This window comes from Sceloporus undulatus, chromosome 8 (genome assembly GCF_019175285.1).
Source record: "Sceloporus undulatus isolate JIND9_A2432 ecotype Alabama chromosome 8, SceUnd_v1.1, whole genome shotgun sequence".
NCBI lineage: Eukaryota > Metazoa > Chordata > Lepidosauria > Squamata > Phrynosomatidae > Sceloporus > Sceloporus undulatus.
The window spans coordinates 31079531-31085326 of NC_056529.1; positions in this window are offsets into that span (position 1 = coordinate 31079531).

Below are 5796 nucleotides of genomic sequence, written 5' to 3' on the forward strand. Positions count from 1 at the left end.
GAGTCTACCCTAGTTGGAACTAATGAGTCTACCCTAGTTGGAACTAATGAGTCTACCCTAGTTGGAACTAACCACCAGGGTGTGTATTCCTGATATTTACACAAGGTTGCCCAGTATTGTCTGCTTTGGTTGGCAGCAGACCTATCGGGAATCAAGCAAAGCCTTTCTGCATCACCTGCTCCCTGGTCCTTTCTCTAGAGGCACCTGGATTGAACCGGGAACCTTCTGCATGCAAAGTACGTGCTCCGCTGCTTGAACTCTGCATCCTGCCAGACTGTAAAGGCATTTTGGCAGGACTGGGAGAAAGGGGGGGAGAGAGAACAGGAGGGAGGGAAAGCCTATAGGTTGCATCTCTCTGTATGGCTCAAGGGAGAGGTTCAAGGATATGATGGCTAGGTGCTGCGCGTGTCTAAATGCAAACAAGCAGTGCCACTGTGAGAACATCTATCACGCATTGCAGGAGACAGCGCATCACTGGCAAATGCCTGCCTGCTTTCTAAGCACTGAAAAAGCTGGCACAGATCAGGCTTTGCAAAATGGTACGGAGCGGGCATGCTAGACTGATTTCAGAACTGCAGGCTGAGTTTCTGTACAGTTTTAGCATCAAGCCAGAAGAGGCAAACTGTAATGACCAGGCATGCTCAAGGTGACCAGAGATTCCCTTTGTTGTTGTTAACTGGCCTTGGGTCAATTTTGACAAATGGCGACACTGTGGATGAGACGTCTCCAAGACTCTCTGTCCTCCACTCTGCTTAGTTCCTGCAAACGCATACTCATTACCTCTCTAATAGAGTCCATCCATCTAGAATCATAGATGCATAGAGTTGGAAGAGACCACAAGGGCCATCCAGTCCAACCCCCTGCCATGCAGGAACTCTCAATCATTGGCCTAACCAATAGGATTTAGGCCATGGTCCAACAACTACCTACCAGTAACACAGGAGCGTTTTGGAGCTCAGGGCTGCTCCAGCCCTTTATACCAATTGCCATGTGGCTTATGGCCACCCTGGGGATGAGATAACCTCTTCCTAGCCTCAACATGTGGTGCAATTTCTGCAGAAACATGGCACAATTGGGATAAGGCTGTTCCGTCCCTGGAAGCAGAATAGCAGGCTGCACATGTTGCTCTTTGCTGCTCCTGCGAAGCCTTGTTGTCTGCAACATAACACACATTGCTGTCCTTTGCCTTTGACCAGGACTCCTTCTGCTGCTTTTTTCCAGGGGGTTTAATGTATGGTTGCTAGGCAGTGGCACGGCTGCAGGAGTCTTTCTGAGCTTTGGGTCAGTGATACCTTTAAAAATGATGCTTCCAAGTGTGCATAGAGGTTGTTTTCCCATGATCAATTCTGGCTAGTGACGCTGGTTCAAAGCAAAGTATTCTTCCAGCTTGTATAGAGACTGTGAAAGAACAAAACAACCATTTGCAGACAGCTAGTTGTGTACAAAGCCAGCCCAGTGATTCACGGGGGAACAAAACTTTCAGGCTATTTCCTTTTGTTGTTTTCCGACACGCTTGCTGGCAGAAGATGTAAGTAATAAAAACAAATGAAAATGATACCTTAATAATATAAACCTGATTTGGTTTATATTATTTGGGCGTAGGACACACAGAATAGGTAGCAAAGTAGTACAGGAATTTGTGTAGGTTCTCTTTGGTCATTATATTTTTTGTTTTCTTCATATTCAACATTAAGCCTTCCTTTGCACTTTCTTCCTTGATCTCCCTTAGGAATTGTTCAAGGCCTCTAAGGTTTTCTGCTAGTATTACGGTGTCATCGACATATCTTAGATGGTTGATATCCCTTCTTCCTATGTTCACTAGTGGACCATGCTACCGAGGATAAACGGGAATTACAGGTCAACAGTCTCTGGAAATCTGTGTTACCCCAAAGTCTAGCCTCCCTCCGCTTCCCACATTTCTGATATCAAACTGATATCAGTCGGGATATTTGAGTCATAAGACTGGTCAAGATCGGAATCTGCATAATCCCATTACCGATAAACACTTACCTTGTGCTTACAAGGGAACAAAAATCCAAGAGTACTTCTTTCTGCGAGGGATATTTCTTTATCCAAGGACATTTGCATGGATTAACTGGCCATTCACAACTTTCCTTCCCATTCTTCTCTCCTGAAAAATCATCTCAATTCCCTGGGATAGGTTTTGCACTTATAAATATGTCTGCCAAGGTACCACCAATTCAGTCTTGCTTGAGGTCAGACAAACACTCTAGACCTTATTGCATGGGGTTAAAACAGCATCTTACCTTTCCCGAATTCAGTGCTAATTCAGGAGGCAGCCATGTCCTATCACACAGAAATCGCCACCAATTTCCATCCCGGATGCAGCCTGGGTCATCTAGGCCTCTATGGCAGCCATTTTAGAAGTCTTTTTCAACGTGGAAGCTTCCGACTTCTCAAAATGGTCGCCAAAGTGGCTTGCTGCACCTGGGATGGACCCGGACAGCGATTCGGTGGTGATTTCTTTGCAATAACACCCGGCTTCCTTCCGAACTGGGATTGAATTCAGGAAAGGTAAGCCAGGGCTTTAACCCCGTGTGATAGGGTCCTTAAACACAGAGTGGATTTAGCACCCCATTAAGATGATATGCCGCTGTTCAAATCCAGGGAGAAATTGCAACAAAAAGAATGTAGGAAGCTTATAAACAGGCAAGAAAGAGCTTTTCTGATAGAGTTATATACAAGACATCTGCTCAAAAAGACAGATCTTTCATTTATAACAATGCAGTGGGGGAAGGAATGAAAATCAGAGGGAAAATAGCTTTCTTACAAATAGGATAATAATGGTAACCATAATTCATGACTGGAAAGCTGAGTAGAGTCTAAACTCAGACAGGTTAATGGATGAAAACAGACTTGTTTTATATGCATTAAAGGAAGTCTGACAGCAAATTGGTGCATATCATTCAGGATAGTTCAGATTGAGTGGGGGGGCAACTGGGGGAACCTAGGGAGGCTCATTTGCTCCCTTGGAGATTTTGGGGAATCACGCCTCTATTAATCTCCCATCCGATGCAGAGACTAGATTTTGGAGGACAGGTCACACTATTTGTCCACCTAGTTCAGAACTGGCTCCTGTTAGTAATCCAGACTTTCCCACCTCTGGAGATTAGAGGAAATGTGCTGCCATCACTCTCATCACCATTGCTTGCCATCATTGCCTCATCTATCAGTGTTCCCTCACAGTCAGCAAGGAATTTATTTAGACTGTAAGTCTCATTAAACAGATGCTCTACACAGTGTAAAACTTGTAAAATTTAACAAAACTGTACAATACAAAAATCCATGCATTTAAATAATAATAATAAATTCAGCACAAAGACGCAAATGACCAATACGACGGGTGATATAAAGTGCAACCACAGAAGCATAAATCAAGGCGGGTGTGATTTTGCGATTGGTCCTCTGATTCCTCCCAATAGCATTCCCCAAGTTCGTTTGAGGACAAGAGCCTGGTCCCTTTCCTCCCATCACCCAGCCTTTTCCTTTAATGAAGCCATTTTTCTCCCTGGCACTTTTTTTGCTTTAGTGCACCTCATAAATACAGCTTTCCATGCAAACTGTACCATAGGAGTATCTCGGCTTCATTTGGCAAATGGTGGCATCCAGGAACTGGCTTTTGCCAAATAACCAGACAAGTATCTGAGCAGGGAAGGGGGAAGGCAGATAGTACTACCTTGCTCTCCCCACTCAGGATGGTGGCTACTCATGATATGTCACAAAAGTGGAAACACATGGCCAAAAGCCATAGCGATAGCATGCAATAGCAAGCACATTTCTATACCGCTTATCAGTGCACTCCGTAAGCAGTTTACAAAGTGTAAGCCAATTGTCCCCAACAATCTGGGTACTCATTTTAGTGACCTCAGAAGGATGCAAGCCTGAGTTGAGCTTGAGCCCTTTGCTGGTACTGAACTAGCAACCTTATTGTTTGTGAGTGAGTGGCTGCAGTACAGGCATTTGACCTCTGTGCCACCAGGGTTCTATGCGCCACCAAGCAAGAGGTCAAAGGAGCACAGAGGTTAGCATACAATTTGCACATGCAACATTTGCATATACCCAGACTTAGAAACAATGTCTGTAGTTTACAAAGAAATCTAAAATGTCTGCCCATGTATGCATTTTCCCTAAAGTGATGGACGGTGGTGGTTCCTGAGCATATCTTTAACACCGAAAGAATACTCATCTTCTGGGCATTTAAATCAGTGGAAGTGAGACTGATGCAAAGAAAATAATGAATGGCATGATACAAACTGCCCTGAAAGGGCAGGCTGGAAGCGGCCGGTTTGCCTCTGAAGTGATGCCGCAGCAGCCAAACCGTGCGGTGTCCCTCCGGCCAAAAAGAACCTGGGAAAAACAGGCTTTTTGTCAGACACTATTGGTGCACTCATTACGTAAGTGACACACAGCAATGTCTATATGTTGCGCATCACTTATGTATGGACCGGAGGCCGCCATTACAATGATACTGTGACATGTTAGGGTTAGGGACCATGTTGTTGGTGCGCAGTCCCTAACCCTAGAATCGCTGCCTGGATGCTGCTTCTTGAGGGTATGTACCAGGCCAATATGATGTAGAAAAAGTGGCAGAGAGCATTCACAGTTTGCCCTTTCCAAAGGAAAATGGACTACTGCCAAGACGTAGCTCGGTCATTGATCTGTCCAGCTCGGTATTGTTTACACTGACTGGCAAGAGTTCTCCAGGGCTTTTTAAACAGGGGTCTTTCCCAGCACTGTGTGGATGTGCCAAAAATTGAATCTTCTTTGTGGGAAGCATGTGCTGTTTTACAGATGCATGGTCAGAACCTAGAAGGACTGCAACACAAGAAATAACAGCACCCATAAACAGTGGGTGGATAACAAAGGCAATATATATATTGTGTGTGTGTGTGTGTGTGTGTGTGTGTGTATATATATATATATATACAATATATATATATATATATATATATATATATATGGGGATTATATTTGTTTAAGGGAGGGAGGGAATTTTTTAAGGGTTATCTTGTATTGTAGCTATTTTATTCTTATTTTGTAAGCCGCCTCAATCCTGGTGGAGATTTGTTGGAGCAAATGTACCAGTATGTCTTGCCTAGATCTTGGAAAAGTTGCTTTTTTCCTTTCTTTCTTTTTTTCTTTCTTTCTTCCTTATTGAAATTAAAATAAATAACCTAACAATTATGCGAACATCCATGCATTTCATGTTATACATTTTCTCTATTTTACATCTACTAATTTGATGATACGTATGTTTTGCAACTCCTTTACAATCACTTTTAGCATTTTAAATAGTCACTTATGCCTATATATACATATATATATACACACACACACACACACACACACAAACACACATATACACGTTTACTCTTTTTAGTGGCTAAGACCCCCTTCTTTGCTACCAGCTGAAACCTGGAGGTCTTTAGAGCCCTGAAGGAGCTGGGTTTTTTTTTGGGGGGGGGGTCTCAGGAGGGGGCGTGGCCTGGTGCCTGGGAAGGTGAGGCATCTCAGCTGGAGCAGAGAGGAGTGACGATGATGAGGAGGAGGAGGAGGATGAAGATGATGAGGATGATGGGGGCCTTAACCCTTTCCTCTCCTCTGCTGCCTCCTTAGCAGCCAGCCTTCTCTTATTTCTCCTCCTCCTCCTCCTTGCTGCAGGGTCTGAGCCTGGCTCTTGCAGGGCAGAGGCTGGCATGCAGAGCCTGGGGATCCGGAGGCTGCTGCTGCTGACTCTGCCCTGCTCCCAGCAGCTCCTCCAGGGCAGCCAGGTCC